The following is a 19,351-nucleotide window of genomic DNA, read 5'->3' as shown; positions in this document are numbered from 1 at the left end:
TTCCTTCAAGTTTTTTTTTTATTTATTTTCTTGCACTTTTTGCTTTCTCTTTGCTTTCTTTGCTTTTCTTCTTTCTTTCTTCCTTACTTTATATTAGTATTAGTTTTTATCATCTTTTTAATTTTTTTAAATAAAAATCATATATATACACACACACTCACACACACACACACGCGCGCGCGCGCGAATGAAATGTTCTCTCGGTGATCTTGGAGACTCCATATGGCTCATGGCTATTGGCCAATGATAGATCTATTCTTCATAAAACATTGCTCTGTTTTTTTAATCTTCTGGGTCAACAGCCAGACGCAGTGAATTATGTATTGTGGGAAAATGTATTTGTTTTCTCCACCAATATCATATTCAAATTAACTTACTGACCTTATATTCTAATAGTGTAACTGAAAAAGTAATTCTAAAGCGGCAATAGAGAATCCAATAGGTCAGCTGCAGATCTCTAGGCTTCTCAGTCTGAATGTCTCTCTAGATACACAGAGACTCCCTCCAGTCCATACACCATTTCCCCAGCCTTGCCCTTTACTAGTCCTACTCTTGATTATTGATTCAACTTACTGTGACTCCCTGTGCCTTTCCTCCATAAAGCTGATGGAGAAAAGCATACACAATTTGCTTTTTTATTAGTAATTTTATTAAAAATTGCAAGTACAATGATAAAAAAAGCTAATACAAACTAAAAAAAGAAAAAGAAAAAATAGAAGGTGCAGAAAAGAAAAAGAAAATAGAAAAAAATGAGAAGAAAAAAAAGAAGAATATACAGTAGTAAAGAAAAAGAAAAATATATAAAGAAATGACTTCCCCTTCATCACAAGAAATATAAACAATTTTAGTAACATTCTCTTAAAATACAACAAATGATCTTCCCATATCTCATCTCCTATCTATAAACTAACTGTTAAAGGCTTGTCCTTCAGTCCTGATCAGCAAAAGTCCATTAAGGGTTACCAGGGATAACAACATATCTATTTTAATCTTGATCAAATAAAACAACTTTATACAGTATTCCTTCCTTTTACTTTTAACAATTTTCATCTTTAGTCCCTTCAAATAATGTCCTAAAACTTGATTTCTTTTCATTTTTTCTTTGTCCCTTCTCACAAAATTCTTCAAAGCTTTAATAAGCCTCTTTTGTAAATCCAATATAGGAGAATTATCCAGGTCAATCTCTTGGTTTGCTATTTGTATGTCCCTTTTAATTATTAAGACATCAACCAGTTTCTTTTCTATGTCCAATGTAGCATCTTTTTCCATATCATTCTTATAGCTTGTCATTTGTAAATCCACTCAGTCTTGTCCAGTAAAACTTGTTCCTCTTCCATAACATCTTTTAAACGCAGTCTATCTATAGAGGCAGAGACTCTTAAAATTAACTTCTGGGTAAATTTATTTCTTACAGTCATAGACCAGTACAAGCAGAGTGCTTAGTGAATATATATAAATCTGTCTTAATAGATAATAAATGAAATAAAATTTAAGACAAAGTTAATTTTTTTTTGAATTTTACTTCTGGGTCCATTGTTCAAAAATACCTTTCAATATGTTGAAGGTTAAAATATATTTATCTGGACCCTTAGTCTATTTGTAACTTTCTAAAATTAAAGTTTTAATCACCCTTTTTATTTATTTATTTTTGAGAAAAAAAATTAAGTGCTTAAACTTGTATTTAAAACTTCTTTCACTAAGGATTGAAGGTGGTGTAAAACCTGTTGATCCAAAGGTTCCTAATAGCTGAAAAGCAGTTATCAAGCAATTTCTGAAAGTGATTAGAAAAGTAAGTATGCAAGTAAGTGTCCTGAATGGCCCCAACCATGGGTTGAGCAAGATGTCTATTCCCTCATCTCCCAGACCTCTAAACCTGCCAGAGACTGCTATCTTGCAGTCTCCTTACAAGGAGCAGCTGTATGGAGCACTTGTGGGCAATCTCAAGTCCTCTTCTTGTCTGGAGTTGAATTATTGAAGAGCTGGTCTACTTGCTCCACTTTTACCAGAGCTGTCTTCAGTTTGCCATTTCTTCCTCGGAAGAAAAGCATACACAATTTGGAAAAAGAGATGCTCATTCCTTTTTGTATGCTAAACATGACAAATTGTAACTCCACTCATTTTTGCTCTTGCTCCTGCCCACTTTGGCTCTACATGTACAGTACACTGCTAGAACACATACAAAAAATGTCTTATAGGATTTGGCCACAGTAATGTAGGCCTCAAGAGAAAAAGAGTAACTCCCTCAGTGTAAACTTTTATCTCGCTTTGTTATCATATATTCTAAACTAAAAAAGCTACAAAAAAAAAAGACAGGGTCTTTGCTGTAATTCTACCAGCTCTGTATTTCCAACAACAACTATGCATGGTATTTCAAATGTGGGCACTCCAATGGGTGGATTCCAAAATGTATGACCCATCAAGTTAGAGATTGAAAGTAATGTGTTATGCCTGATAAAATACTTTATCAGGTACAACACATGGTTTTACAGCCAAGACTGGATGATAAGCAGCTGGTTATCACCCTGCACAACATATAAATAATCCATTATTTGTGAAAGGTCACAAATAAATAAGAAACAAATAAAATAGGTCATGCGCATAAATGTCTGGCAAACTATTCTGTCTAATCCAAAGAGCCATGGAACAGTCCAAGGTCTTTCTGGTCCAACATTCTGGTTCATCAGTGGTCAGTTAGATGACTCTGGGAAGCAGGACGATGAGAACACTGATGCTTATCGGAAGAAAATAATACTTAATGCAATATTTTCTAGGTAATTCTTCCTACATTCTCATTTGTTTAACTGAAAAGCTAAGCTCTGTATGCTCAGAAAGGTTGAACTGCCCTTGCCACTGTTGCCAATTTGTCAACTTACCAACCAAGTAAAATTAGGTTCCCATCCAAATTTCTGTCTCAGGTTTCCATGTCAAACTCCCAATTTCCCCATCCTGTCTGCTGCCCTTGGATTGCAAACTCCAGAGACTGGAAAGATGCCTATAATTGTTGTGTGGGTACCAGTTGTCCCTCAGGTAGCTCTGCTGCTTTATTTTTCTTAAGTAACAGAAATTCCCTCTCCATTTGCCTATCTATTAGGTCGATGTGCCTGAACTGTAGTGCTTTGTTAGGGAAAAAAGGGAACCTGCCAATAAAAGACACTAACAGGGCAAAAATATAGTAGCCTGAAACAAAGGCCAAAAACTAACACACACACACACGCATACCCACAAATCCTGATCATATTTAGCACTGAAATTTTGTAAGCTTCTTTCCTGGAACCATCTCTGCCCCCACCCCAAGTCCTGGCTTCATCCGGCATTTTGCTGTAAAGCTCCCTGTCTGCTTACTCTAACATTGTTGCCCTTGTCTTCACTAGGATGAGGAGCTGACTCAACCATCTCTGCTGGTTCTTTCAGTTTAATAGTGCTTGATAAGCTAAGCCTTATTTTCTTCTCATTTAAATTTAGACAAATCTGGAAATTACTTATTTTGTAAGATATATCTATCTGCCATTGAAAGTACCCGGTATATGAGACCAATTTGAAAAGCTCAAGCCCATTCCAGTTGTAACCATAAATCGTCCTAACGATTTTCCACTTCCATCCACTCCTTTATTTGTAAATCCTAATGATGCATCTGTCTGTCTGTCTATCTATCCATCCATCCATATATCCAGTTTACAGCCTATCTAATATGTGAATAAATTGTTAATTGCTTTGTAGCTTAAATCAGGAGTTCAGGTAAAAATGTGTCCACATTTTCACATTACAATAAGATTTCATCCTTCCAGATTGTAGCTATTTAGTGGTAAGGCAAAAACACTTTGCACATTCGCAAAAACATAATTTTAATGTCTGCCTTCAATTGTCTTGTAATGAATTCTGCAAATTAGCTACAAATCATAAGATTTTTCCAAATTAAGCTCTGCCCCTTTCTCTTCTTTGAGGTATGTAGTTTATTTATTATTTATTTATTCATTTATATACTGTAGCTGCCCACTCAGCACACAGCTGATGGTGGTGTACATCATTAAAATATAATAATAATAAAGTACAAGTTATAACAGCAAATGGGGCCAGAATTGCTGTCACTAAACAATGTGGTTGTAGAGCGTGTTCTCACATGACCACATCACTTAGCAATGGCAGTTCCAGCAGTCCCAGTTGCCATTGTAAACTGGATCATGTGGTCATTAAGCAAGGACTTCATGTGACTGCAACTTCTGACTTCCTACTGGCTTCCCCATTGACCTTGCTTGTCAATGGGGAATGTCAGAAATCACAATCATGTGATCATGGCTCGCTGCAATGTTGTAATTGCAAGCTGGGTTGCAAGCACTCGGATTGCAATCATGTGACCATGGGGATGCTGCAATAGCTGGAACTCTGACAACCCATCATAAGTCCCCCTTGTTCGGCACCATTGCAAGTTTGAGTGGTCACTGAATGAGTGGTCATAACCCGAGTACCACCTGTAAACCAAAACAGGACAGATACAAAAAGTGCCAGAAGAAAAATCACCAACAGGTCATACTACTTCCAAACCCAAATACCTTAGATAAAAAAAAAAAAGATTTTTAATGCTTTCTGAAAGGCAGGCAGGATTGGGGCCAGCCAGATCTTGGGGGGAGTGCTCTTCCAAAGGACAGGAGCAGTGGCAGAGAAGGCACATCTCCTAGGTCCCACCAGAGGACATTGCCTAAGTAACATGACCCAGAGCATGCCTGTGATATCTTACTGGACAGGCAGAAGTAACTGGAGATAAATATTCCTACAAATAGCCTGGCCCTGCACTACCTTGAATTTTACCCAGAAGTGAACTTCTATCTAATGCAGCTTGTGAAGTAAAGGTGTTACCATATTAATGATTGCCCATAACTACTTGTACCACTGCATTCTGGATGAACTGAGTAGTCAACAAAGGTAGCCCAATATAGTGTCCACTGCAGTAATACAATGGCAAGGTAACTAAAAATGAGTGACTGTGAGCAGGCCTCATAATTCAGAAGTGGGCAATAGACACACAAGATAAAGCTGTGCAAAGGCCCTCCAAGCCATAGTGGCCAGTTGCTCTTTGAGCATGACTCTAGGAGATCCCCAAATTGCACAGCGGATCTGTCTGGGTCAATGCTATCCCATCCACTGTAGAACGGAAGATGGAAAATCTCCAGACCCACAAGGTTCCACAATCCACAGCTATGAGGATTGAGTCTAAGTCTGTCTTTCCCCATTCAGAACCCTTCAACCTTCATGCACCGAGACAGAATCTTGATGGCATTACTTGCACAGCCCAGGGCTGAGATATACAATTGAGTGTATATACAATAGCATACTGATGATATCTAACCCTGTGCTGATGGATGACCTCATTCTGGGGTCTCATGCAGATGTTAAACAGGAACACGGAGAGAACTGAACCCTGAGGCACCCCACAAAGCACTGGCTCCAGAGGAAGGAGGAGAACTGCCACAACAGAGTACTTCCCACTCCCAACCCCATGAGCTTGTCCATAAGGATAACATGATTGATGACATCAAAGGCCACCAAGAGATCAAGAAGAGCAGGCTGGATGCTTTACCTCCACCTTGATCCCACCACAGGTCATCAACATGTACAACCAGTATTGTTTCCATACTGCAAATGACTACTTTCTTTGTTGTCTTCTTTCTTTTTCAAGAATGCTTTTTGATTCCATACCCAACTACTGTCTGTCAACTTTTTGACCTCTAAGTAAATATCATTCTTGCCGACAGTTGTACATCTATAACTCAGTATTAGAGAATTGATATCTCACAGCCAGATGTGGCTGAAAGGAACCCTCTTGACCTCCAAAGCTTCTGCAAGGGACAAAATATTTTTTATTGCTACATACAGTATAAAATAGTATTGGGAAGGAAAGAGACAATGCATGCATGGATACCCAGAGTTTCTTGTATAGGCCATGCCCTGTCCTTGCATGTAATCCCCTGGAAGATTAGCCACATAAGGATGTAGCTGAAAATACTGTAGTTCTCATAGCTCATTGCCCCAAAGATCGGTGGATTGAATCCCCACCCAATGCAGGAATTAGAACTAGACAGTAAGATCCCCATGTTCCTCCTGAAACCAACCAGTGTTTAAAAAAGACTGGAGAAAAGAGTCATGGGGCCATATTTCTTTAGTTATTTCCTCCTTCTTTGTACTTCCTGAATTAATCTATCAATTTTTGTGTCTGTAGTATTAAAAAACTTCCATCAGAGGATTGTGCTTCAGGTCTGCTGCAGAGCCTTCTCTCTCCTTCAACCAGTTTGCCTCCCCTCACCCAGCCACCTTGTTTCCCTCCGATTTGCCCCACAGTTTTAAAAGCCATTGTTCTGCTCAGTCTTATTCAGGAGGTATTTCATATCAAGCAGATGAACTACTCTAAAAGTCTTCTTGAATAATAAATTTCTTTACATTCTAGTCATCACTGCCCCTGTTATAAAATGAAATAGCCTTAAACCAAAACAGTCACCCTACCACTATCTCTCCATTCTCTCTACTACAGGCTGAATTTGTATTATGCACTCTTTTGTATTATGGAAAATTATCTTGGTGTATTCCTCTTAAAGGTGTCCTTGTCTCTCCATTGCATAGCATTGATGGAATAGTTTTCAAACTCCAACCAGCAAGGGGTAGAACTAAGAAATGTTATACATCTTTGTATTTGAGATTATTTAATTTTATGATAGTCAGAGCTGGAATCAGCATGAGTTTGATGTTTACAGCGTTAAACTAAGAATACCTTTGAGTACGTATGTGTGAGAGACAGAGATACAAAGAGAGTTTCTCCCATGAATATCTAGGACTGTGACTGCCAAGCTTCTATCCAGATTATGCATAAGTATTTACTCACTTCAGACATAATATGTTCACAACTAAGCTTAAGTCCTATTATAATGGGAAGTTGGCATATATTTGATTTGGGGTCCCTATGGAAAAACAGCACTTTTAAAGACTATTCCATAATACTATGGTCATATTTTTACATATACCTCTTCCTTAAATTATAGCAGTTTTTATTAGAACTTGAGGGAAAATTTACTATCATCTTTAGCTGTTTCTCATATTGATAAATGGCCAGTTATCTTCTAATTCGTATTCCATTTGTATGGGATGTCTAGATGACAATGGCCATGAAACCACAGGAAAAGAATTAACATCAGACTGGGCTATGTGATTGAATGTCTGGAAAAGTGATTTAATAGCTATGAAACTGACATTGGTCAGGCGGGAAGATGATTTGCTGAAGAGAACTATTGAGCCTGATCTGTTGTAGTTATGAAAACACTGTTCCATAGCATTTATTATTTTGAAGAAGAGGATCGATAGCTGCCTGCCAAAAGTTTGACTTCGAAACAGCAAAGTGTTCAGGATCGAGTTCACACTAATATCCTTTTAGCACTTAAAGACTGAGACCAGATACTATTTTGATCATTAGAAGAAAAAGTTCTGGAGTTACATGACTTTTTATCCCCATTGAGATCTTCTAGTGAAATTTTGCACGTTCCACAGTCAAGCTTTTTACAACAGTCTCTGGAATTCCCACTTAAGGCACACCATGAATAATACCAATTTCTTTCCCAGGCAGGTGAGGAGGGTTTTGTAAAACAAAATTATTAGGTAGGAGGTATTGCTTGGATAATGGAACTGGCTGTTACTTTTTGCTTTCCTGCTGCTGATAGATCATATGTAGATTTTACAAAAGATGAAGCTAACTGAAAATGACATTGCTGTGTTTACTTTTTGTCTGAGAACTTGTACTATCCAGCAGACCTCACCAGATGAACGTGATGGCCTCATACTGTGAATTTCCCCATCTCTGCTTCATTTCACGGCCACTGCAGTTGGAGGGAGGGAATGTGATGTGATGTCACATTGTGGTAAGATATCACATATTGAATTCCTGTACATTTTTATAAAGAGGAAGAGGAAAGCAGAATGGGCGATACCCCTTTCAGTAGCAATTCCAGTCCTAGATTTTAAAGCAAGATGTCAAAACTTTTTAGATTGTATTATATTTTGCATTTTTATTATATCTTCCTTTTTAATATTCTAATTGTAATTCATATTACATGGTGACCTTTGGACAGAGAATAAAATAGTTAAATCAGTGAATCATATATTCTAAAGAATAGCAAGACACAAACTGTGCAGTATGGAAGGCAAAGAATAGCTGTTAAAGCTTCTTTTTTTTTTTAAGGAATTTGCTGGCTGTGTGATGTTGGGAATGGCTGCTTCTGCTATTCTCCACTATGCAGTGCCTGGGCTACATTAGCTGAAGCACGCTCTGCAAGCAGCCCTGGGAAGTTTTGCAATTTGGCTCATTGTGTTTTATGGATTTTATAGTCTCACCTAATTAATCCAGAAGTGATCAAGGCCTCCCCTCTCTTAGATGGCACTGTAGAACAAATCAGGCTTGCTAAAAGCTAAGTGGATAAGCTGGACTTGAACAGAAAGTTAGGAGCTTTATGACTTCTACTGTACAATGGGGAAATCCATACCAGATTTTTGCATCTTCTGTTTTGAACAGATTGCTAGTTCTCCCTTTGCTCAGTAGGCCCAAGTCTATTACTTGATGTTCATTCGGTGGGATTGCCACTGGTAGCACTTCAAAGAATCTAACAGACAAAATCTGTGATTTTCCCATAACAAACCTTAATGTATGTGAATTATTAGTGCTAACAGTGTAAAGGTAGATATGAAGGATAATCAATTAGATCTGAATTAATGGAACACACACACACACACATTTCTCTTTTTCTCCCTTTTGCTTAACCTCCTTATGTTTGTGGTGGTTAGAGTTGTTTCTATGTCTAGGCATGGCAATACTGGTGTGTGTGTCTCTGTAAATGCAGACAGGTACAGATCAAATTCTTTTTACTTATTTTTTGGTTCTTGAAATGTTATAAGCAGCTCTAGTTCCCACTGGGCTTGGAATCAATGAGCCTGCTTATTACTCTGCTTTTTCATTGCATTCTGCCCAGGAATAAAGAATTCTGGGAAAAGAAATTGGTGGAAAAGCATGTTGTATAGGGCAGTGTAAGTTTTTTTGGTGAGGGTACAAATCCTATTTTAATTGCACATACTTAAAGAAGAAGGTGTGGGCCAGCAAGTCAGAGCTGAGAATATTACTCCTGAACAAATCCAATCAATCTCACAAGAACAATACAGTCATAGATAGAGAAAAACATTTTACATTTTCTCAGATATACACTACATTTTAAGGTTAGTCTTTCTCTTGGGGCAATGGCTCTGCAGTTTGAGACTCTTGCTCCTGGCTCACTAAAATACTATTTCCCACTCCCATGCTGGGTCCCTTTATATGATAGATGTCCTAATTTCAAAGCCCTGAAGAGACAAGAGAGAGTCCATTTAGGTGGTTGGCAGCAGCAATGCCTTTTTCCCTAGTAATCTCATGGAGAGGCAAAATCAGGTGAGAGAAGAAGAAATTGTGAAAAGGAGGGAGATAAGGGGATGGCTAAAAGAAAGAGAGGGCTATAAGCAAGTTGGCCGAAAATAATGGGAGGAGACAAGGAGTGAACAAGAAAAGGAGAGGAGGAGGTAGGTAAAAGAGTGAGAAAAGGGATGGCTTCACCTCTTTTTTTATTTCTGCCCCCTCTGCCTATCAGATTTCATATAACAGATAGCAATCAATATTAGATGGATAGACTGACAGGCAGAAAGGAAGAATGGAAGGAAGGAAGAGAGAGTCTTCTATTGCTTTTAACTTAGGAGAATAAAATATCAAAAGTGTCATAAACATTCCATGAACTGTTCCTACGAAGTGAGAATACAAATGTGATTTTTTAAATCTTTCACATATATACAAAGACAGAATGTCTACTGAGCATTCAAACAAAGTAGATACACACACACAGACATACAGTCTGATTGTTCAAACTATGTTCATTTCTTCTTTTTGCTGGCTCACATAGCACTCAGAAGACTAGTAGGCTCAGTGTTATTTGCTGAGGTCTTTATTATTTGTCACAGAAGTTTCCAGTGTTATAAAGAATCAGTTGTTCAAGTTGTTAGTGGCCTGGAATGTGGAAGGTGCTAGGAAAAATTCAGGAAATCAATTTCCAGTTTTCACAAGGGATGGAGAATTCTGGAAATGTTAGAGGGCTTCTCCAGAAATTAATTCACCCTCTCCCAATTTAAATCCCTGAACTGAATCACATTGAGCCCAACTATTTATTCTGCTATCATCCGTTTCCATTTTCACACTGGCCCCAACAGGGACCCTCTTCCAGTGTAAATGATAATAGGGGAAAACATATTAATCTGGGTTACAGTCTGGGGAAAGCTTGACCTTCCTTTCTTCACCTAACACATTCTGGAAGCTAATCTCTCCTTGGGGCTATGCACATTAATTATGTTCCTCCAATTAACATCACATCAAGTTTAGCCCTTAACAGATTAGTAACCCTATCACTATCTAATCATAGCAGGGTTTATGATACCATCCCACGGAGGCCCACAACCACCAAGCTATTTCCTCCTTAGGTCCTAGTAACTTTTATCTTCCCTTTCTTCATATCCTTATATCTCTGCTCCTTTTTTTAGTCCTTAGGACACTTCCATACGATCACTGTTTTTCACTCCCCAAACCTTCATAACCAATTAAATTCACTTCTGCTAATTTAAAAGGCTGAGAAGAAACAAGTGAAAAAGTACTGTCATACCTCAAGCTGCCATTATTGCTTCTCAGCTTTCCTTCTTAGTTGATATTTCTTAAAGCTTTTCGCATTTATGATGTCTTCCAGTTAACGTAAGAGTTTGCTTGAGAGCCAATAATATTTCCCATGAATATAACAGTTAAACGTTTCAAAGAAGGAATATATTGCCAAAATTGTGGATTGTCTGCTTACCTGACCAACAAATGTGAATAAAAATGCAGAACTTGTAATTTTGCATAATACAATACACTCCACTATTCTTTTTAAAAAGTGATTTTATCATTAGCCAATACTTTTCACTATTTGTTTCTGCATTATATTGATTCTCTCTCTCTTTTCTTAATTGTGTTTATGTACCACCAGAGTTCTGGTGGTTTAGACCATAAAACAGAGAGAGCCAAGGCGTCAGCTAGAAACTGGGAGACCGTGAGTTCTAGTCCCACTGTTGACACAAAAACCAGCTGAATGACCTTGGGCCAGTCATTCTCTCTCAGCCCTAGGGAGGAGGCAAGGGCAAACCATTTCTGAAAAACCTTACCAAGAAAACTGCAGGGACATGCAGTCACCAGGAGTCAAAAACTGACTCAGAGGCACAAAACAACAATACCATAAAACAACAACAACAACAAAATACTAAAAGCAGAAACAAACAACAACAACAAAACAAAGCCGCCATAAAACAATAAGCAAAAATTATGCCATTTCACTCCCAAAGGGTCCTCCAGAACAATAAGAGCACCAGCCTAATATCCAGAGGAAAGCAGTTCCATAATATAGAAGTTGCAATCAAAAAACATTGCCTTCAACTCACCTACATGGGGGACCTTTTAAAAGATATTGGTCTGCACTGGATGAGTTGGGTGAGCTGCAGAGAGGGTGGTCCCACAGGTACCTCAGTGCCAAGTTATTTTTATTTATTGGTTTCATTCATAACCATCAATGAAGCATTTATACTCTTCAGTGAAGATTAGCAAATTGAATGCTACTTATTCCATACTTCAAACATTAGAACATTCTTAAATTGTTTACTAAATAACTACTTGTAGGTGTCTATAGCATTTTCCTAAATCCTTCTGAGAATTCTCATGAATCAAGAAAGGAACCTATGGATGAAATCTACTGACAATACAAAATTGGAGTAGGGGAACCATTGCAAGCACGTATGACCAAACAAACAGCAATTGTGTAGGAGACCTGTGAAATGATCTCAAGTACATTTTGATCTTCATTAAAAAGTAGCTACAGTGAATTTAAAATCTGATCCAATCAGCAGACCTGAAGGAGGAAATCTTTAAGCCTTAAAAGGGACATTCTCAAATAGTCCCATGCTCATGGATACTAGCTGTTGGGAGAACAAATTGAATAGGGGGTAAACGTGTGTATAGAATGAGATTATTGCAACTCACGTGGCAATTCATAGTGCTATCTGGGCCAATGAAAATTGGAGTCTAATAATCCCTACCGTTGCTTAGATGTTTTGATATAATAGGGGGCATTGGTAGCACAGGACTGACATATGAACCTGACAATATTGTTTTTTTCCCTCTCATAGTATGAATTAGTTTGTAGTACTTATTATTACTTGTAGCCATCTACAAAAACAATTTTATCTGAGCTTAGATGAGACAGCTGAAATCTCATTCATCTCAGCAGTCTAATATGATAATATAGATTTAACCTGACTAATTCTGTAACTGACTCCTCTGAAATTATTTTTCTTTCATTGGGCAAGTGCTTTAGCAAAACAATGGTGATATCATATGCCAACCTTCATGCTCTGAAAGCCAAGTGTTCAGCTTCATTGCTTAATGGAGTAAGTTATCCATGCCAAAGTATAAGCAATATTATGACTGGAAAGAAGGATGCTTTTTTTGTAACTGTACTTGGTTGCTAAAATGATGTAGCAGCTTAGGACTCTGGAGGAAAACAAAATACCCAAAGAATTTTGAGAAAGTTGTGGTTGATTATTATGATGATGTTATTTAGACCTGTAGTTCTCATAACACAGGTGGATCTTAGAAAGAGTATAGGTGGGGCACAGATTAAGTCACTGAAATTTTAATTATATCTTGAAAACTTACTGGAAATGTCAGATAATGGTCTTGTTTGACAGAGAGACTGTCAGGATGATAGGTAGATAGATACGTAGATATGTAGATAGATAGGTAGATAGGTAGAATGTTTGGAAATGACTGATTTAAATTTTGATCTCAGTAGAACAGATTTGCTTACTGAAAACAAAATATCAAGCAACATAAAAAATAAGTCATATAACAAGAAATTGTTCAAACACGTATTTAATCTATATTTATGTTGTGGTTATGACCTGTACATCCTTAAGACCGTTTTCACTCTTTGTCAATATGTTATATTGCTCCCCAAACACCTCTGAAGTATCTTGAAGGGTGACCAATGGAGCATAGTAGAATTATCTGAGCCATACTAGGCTCAATCTATCAAGAGTTTCTGAAAGCAAGAAAAGATTGTTTATCTGGTGTAGTTTAGTTCAGACCAAGCTGCTAATATTTCATAAGCAATCTTGTACCCATCTACCTTTCCTCAAATCTCATTCTACTGTTAGTTTAAGTCTATTCCTTAATAATGAATGCCTATTTATGGATTTGCATGTTTATCAACTTTGCATCTCTTTAGGGACTATAGACACATAGACATCTGCAGACAAGGGATGAGTAACAAAACATGCATTATGAAACGAACTGTGAGCTTTGAGTACTAACATGCAAAGTCACAGGCAAATATGGAAGGTTGAGTCTACATCATGATGTCATGATTCATATTTTGTCATTTTAGAGTAATCAGGTTTAGAAGAAGCCTATGATCATACATAGATATAGATCTAAGAACTGTTTCATGTATAATGGGTGATCTAAAGTGAGCTTTTAAACTTATGCAATTCCAATCAGTAATCAGATCCTGGGTGCATGAAGTCATTTTTATGCCCTTGTATATTTCTAAGTATGCTTCCTCCCACTTAAATGCTTGCATCCTCACTGATTTGATTATTTCTGTGTTTCTATTATGGCAGTCAGAGTCAGCATTCTCTTGCCCAGCATCTTGCCATCTTTTATCTTTATTTTGTATGCTTATTGATTGTATTATAATTCCTTTGTATGATTGTTGTGAGCTGCTCAGAGTCTTTGAGAGTTGGGTGGCATAATAATAATAATAATAATTGTTGTTGTTGTTGTTGTTGTTGTTGTTATTATTATTATTATTATTATTATTATTTAATGTCCTGTAGAAGGAAGAGGTTGCCAGAGTCTAGTCAATGTTGCTCCCTTACTCTATGTTTCTGCCTTTTCATTCCTATTATCTCTGGATGTCCATCACATTTGATATCTTGTTTGGTTAGTCCATCTGCTTGGGCTGACCCTCTATCAGAGATTTGTCTAGATCAAGTCTTAAGAGATGTTCATATTCTACTCTATCTACATTGTGATTGAGTCTTACTGGGTCAGTTGAATGTGGTCATTCTGTTTCTGAGTTCTCAGTTGTACAAGAACTGATGTGTTTGTCCTGGTTCCTTAAGCAATTAATTCTATATTTCATTTTCATATTAATTCTATATTTCAAGTAGAATAGAGGGTTCTGTTTGGAAATGGACTCTCTGGAGATCAGGAAGCAAATGCATGGACTATTGCAATATATGAGGTAACCAGTGTAGTTCCCTTATGACCACTGTGGAGCAAAGGTAAAGCAAGGCAGTGGCAACTACCAAGCCCTGATGCTAAACACTGACTTGGCTCACATGATACAAATTGAATTTATCCCTGAACCAGGATTAGCAAACTTCAGTTGCTGTGCTCACATAATGTGTTATGCCAAATATGTAATTGTATGTGATGGCCTGGTCCACATAACATGTTAAGACATTAGCTAGATTAGCTCAGTACACTGAACCAAAAAGTGCCATTCAATTAAAACTTTAGCCCAGATACCCCCAAGGTCCTTCTTGGACTTTAGCAGTAGCAATAGAGTAATCTTCCTTGTGCTGTTTCAGCATCGTTCTCCTACAGCTTTCATCCTGATATATGTTTTTAATTTTGCTGAAAGCTGCCATGAGTTTGCATGGAATTGGTGGTATATAAATTCAATATATAAAAAAGCAGAATGAGAAAAAATTTAACACAGTAGACTTAATCTATGAAGAGATGAGTAAAGAACTTCATTGAAAGGAATGCTAAATCAAAAAGACCCTTTGTTTTAAGAGGCAGAAAACAATTAATTTTTTTTCTTTGCATAGCAAGGCATGAGGTCTCTAGCAGGTGTGCAACTATTATAGTAACATTTTTAAAAATAAATAGCCAGCCTTTTAATTTCAAATGCATGAAAGGGAGTCCAAATGCTCATTTTACATTCATCAATTATACTTGTTAGAAGCTCAGATGAAAATCCCTGGAAAACTTTGTTTTTGGCTCTTCTGTAGAACTGTACAACTAGCTCATCCTGAGCTTCTAGATTTGTTATGAATAGCTTTTGACCCAAAGTATTCCCAGCATGAGGGCTTGCCAACATGCCAAAGCTGTATCTGGCTGAGAATTATAACCAGTTTAGTAATACTACTGTAAGCTTCCATGTGGTGGAGGCTAACTTACATGCTTGAAGAACACTGAATGATGGGAATTTGAAAAGGAAGTGAGTACTACCTGAGACTATATACTCCGTAAGTAAGCAGAATAATCTATAGTGAAATTTTATATTTGATTTTCCTCCTGAGATCCATAATAGCTCTAAGCCATTAGTAAAATGGAATTCTGTATTTTTGGTCACAGCAGATTGCAGAGCCTAACTGACTTGGTAGAGCCCATTAAAGGTAAGACCTGATTAGTGACTGGATGGGAAACCAACAAGAAATCCCAAGACTGCAGACTAGAATGAGATTTGTGTGTGTGTGTTTATATGTGTGTGTTTATACCTCTTTTTAAAAAATCTATTTAAAAATCTATTTTAATCTATTTAGAAACATATGCCAGAATAAAGATACAAAAATCAAAGTAGAGAAAAAACAACTAATAATAAAGCATATGTAAAAAATTTATGGAAAAACTTCTTAGTAATGCATTCTCTCCCTTCCTCCTATTTACCTTCCCAACTGCTAACCACTCCCTAAATATACATTGAAGGTTGAACATTGAAGGCTATTGCTTGTATCTGTTAAAGTCATTTCATCTGTTATTTTGATTGGTCTCATAACTTTCTTCCTAAAAACAATATTCCAAATATCTGAATTTGCCTTGCTGTGTGATGTGTTGCATATAAGGGAGCCATCCCTGCTTGAACTTGGTTAAACTTACAGTATGTATGATAGCATGGATATATACTGTCAACTTTGCCATTGTTGCATATTCTCCAGTTTTGGTCTCCCAAACTGATATTGTTGGCAAGGTTCCTCTTTTCCAATGTTTTTTTTCCCCCCATCCTAGTGTTGGTGTGCCAGATTTGTTCTTGCAGCTGTCAGCAATCTTAATAAATTGTGATTTTTTTCATTTATGTTTTCTGGAATATACCTAACAAAATATTTGTGTTTTCAGTTCAAATTTTCTTTTTAGAATTTTCTGAATATTTCGATGTATTTCTTTCCAGTACTTTTGTGTTTGTTTACATGACCACCACATATGATAAAAAGTTATTTCTTTGTTGTAGCAGTTCCAACATTTGTTGTTATGTGATTTGTCTACCTTGCTAATTTTTGACCATCTGTTAATAATAATAATAATAATAATAATAATAACAATAAATGTGATCTTGATTTTGTGTTTCAAATTCTGCCATCTTTCTCAAGGTTCCCCCTTCTTTCTTAAGGTCACTTTTAATTCTTCCAGCAATTTGTAAACCACCGTAGATTCCAGTCTTCCCTGAGCAGTTCTTGTGGTGTCATTACTCTGTTTCTTTTTCCAGTCTGGATGTACCATATTAGCACATGAGATTAATTCTTTCTTATTAGAGTTATCCCTGAAATAAAACACAAAACTGAAACTCTGAAAATATTATAATAGGGCGTGAGTTTTTAAGACATTTCCTAAGCTTCAAAGAAAGAAAGAAGAGGGATAGTGAATGAGATGGACAATGTCTATTTGTCTTTTTCATGACAGAAAAGTCATATTTCTGAATATTTAAGTAGACCAGGTGTGGAGGAAACCACTCGTGATTTCACTAGTGTAAAAATGAAGAAATCAAATGAGATGTGTTTATATTTTTGGAAAGGAAACACTGGGGTTTTGGTAACTGAGTAGCACTAATTGCTTGCAACCTAATGAAGAGAGACAACCAATTATAAGGGAAAAAAAGACGGATATCTTTCAGAATTGCAAAATTAAATATGTAGTTAATATAATGGGATGGATAGTTTCATTTATTCATGTGACAAAATGGTCAGTAGTAATAGAACAGGAAATTTGTCATTCTGGTTATTTATGTTTACAGAATCAGCTGAATGCTTTAATCTAGGCATGAAAAAAACATTATTGTAGCAAGAGCTCTTCAGAGTACTCCATACTGAACTTGCATCTGCAAATTAGTTCTGCAGGTAAATGCAGGCTGACAACTTTTAATTGTTTACTTTAAATTATAGGAATTATTCATTATTTCTAAACATGCTAATGATTAGGCTATGATTATCATTACTAACTTTACCACTTTTTTAGCTTTACTTCATCCGTATCATGCAGCATTGCTCCATCCAAAATCAATCCTGTGACTGCTATTAGACTTGGGGGGGGGGACCCTCTTTATTTACCACACTGGAAAACCAATTGTATGACATTCCTTTACCATGCTTCTGCCAGGCACCAGTGTAAAAGTGGGTCTCTGAAATCCTTGCTAAAGGTATCAGTTGTACAGCAGCAATTTAACAGCTGTGTTTATGGTACTATTGCAAAGGGGCAGGCAGAAGGCAGATCATCAAGGACTTCCAACTCTTGCTCTTTTAACAAAAGTGACAATTTTTTTCCCCTCCTAAATTGGCTAACAGAAATTAAGACAACCCAGGGGAAAAGAGTGGTTGTGTGGGTGGAAAGATTTGGGTACAGCTTCAATTCTGTAATATAGAATACACATTTCTGGGGCTAAGCACATACACAGGAGTAATTTTTTTCATCATGCAAAACTGTATCTGCCTTCTTTTTTTAATTTGCATTTTATATGTATTCAATAGAAGGATTAATGTAAACGTACAATAAAATAAAAATGCAGGACTTGATTTTAGGTGACTGTCCTCTGTGACTTTCACCATAAGGTCATCTTCTCTTTTTCATACATAGAGCCTGATTTGGGTGCTTTAATGGAACATGACAACCGGTTCTGAGAATAGAAGTGAAACTGAAGCAGATTTTATATTAAAGAAATGGGAACCATATGTCTTTAAACTTCTCATATTTGTCATTTTTTCAGTATTTTCAATATTATTTGCTTTATGGTAAGCTTCTCCATCAGAACAAGTCTCCACAAATCATCCATATATACACATATGGTGAGTTAATCAGAATTGTTAAATGTTCTGCAACTAGGGTAATTTTCATTAAGTCCATCTATAATGACATTGTCCTTTCTGAGTTACCTCAGCTGATTCCAGGTGATTGTCCTATTCAGACTATGAGGCGGCCAGACAGAATTATTATCAAAACTCTTTATTTAAAACAACTATTTACAGTAATAACATCCTGGTGAATAAAAGCAAAGCAATTCCAATCAAGACCACCCAGGCAATGGCAGATGAACAGGCAATGCTATGGTGTCAGACTGAGGCAGAACCACAAGGCAGAATTCAGCTAACTCTCTGATCAAAGTTGTCAGGTTTGGTGAAGCTAGAGTGCCGTGGCAAGGCAGGAGGCAAGGTTCTGTGAGCTGGTACATAGAATAGGACCAGGCTGACATGTGCAGGCTAGGCAAGACTGAACTGGAACCTCTGGGCAAGGCTTGGCTCTGGAGGCTAAGCTGGGCTGGACTGGATATTCTAGGCAAGGCTGATAGCTGGAAGCCAGGCTGGACTGGACTGGAGACTCTAGGCAAGGCTGCAGGCTTGAAGCAAGACTGGACTGAACTGGAGATCCTAGGCAAGGCTGAGGGCTTGAAGCACAACTGAACTGGACTGGAGGTCCTAGGCAAGGCTGAGAGCTGGGAGCAAGGCTGGATGCACACCTGGATTGCTTCAAAATGCAGCGACGAGGTCCAGAGCTAGACACAAGGCTGTGCTTGGCAAGGATGGCAAGTGGAGGATCCACTGGAGCAGCTTGTGAAGAAGGCAATTCTGCGGAGGTAGAAGACGCAGAAGTTAGTTCCACTCTGGCTACAGGCAAGGCATCCGACGCAGGTAAGGACTCTTCTGCAATGGCTATGAGCTTGCAGGATCAGTTGTCTCCAGCAGCTTGCTCTTCATGCGTCTGCCTTTTATGCTGATCCTTTCTACACCTTTTCTCTCCAGCAGCCAATCAAGCTGCTTTCTGATTCACACACTTCTCAGCTCTCCTGTCTCATACACTGATTGGAGAGTTCAAATTCCCCAGGGGAGTCTGTCCAATCTACGTTTGCCAGTTCTCCTGCTCTGCTGAGTCACTTCGTTGTTCAGCTTTTTCAAACCTCTCCTGTTGGGTTTCGTTTTCCTCTTCTGACTCCGGATAAGTTTCATTTTTGGAGTCAGA

This window comes from Candoia aspera, chromosome 4 (genome assembly GCF_035149785.1).
Source record: "Candoia aspera isolate rCanAsp1 chromosome 4, rCanAsp1.hap2, whole genome shotgun sequence".
Taxonomy (NCBI): domain Eukaryota; kingdom Metazoa; phylum Chordata; class Lepidosauria; order Squamata; family Boidae; genus Candoia; species Candoia aspera.
This window is presented reverse-complemented; position numbering follows the sequence as displayed.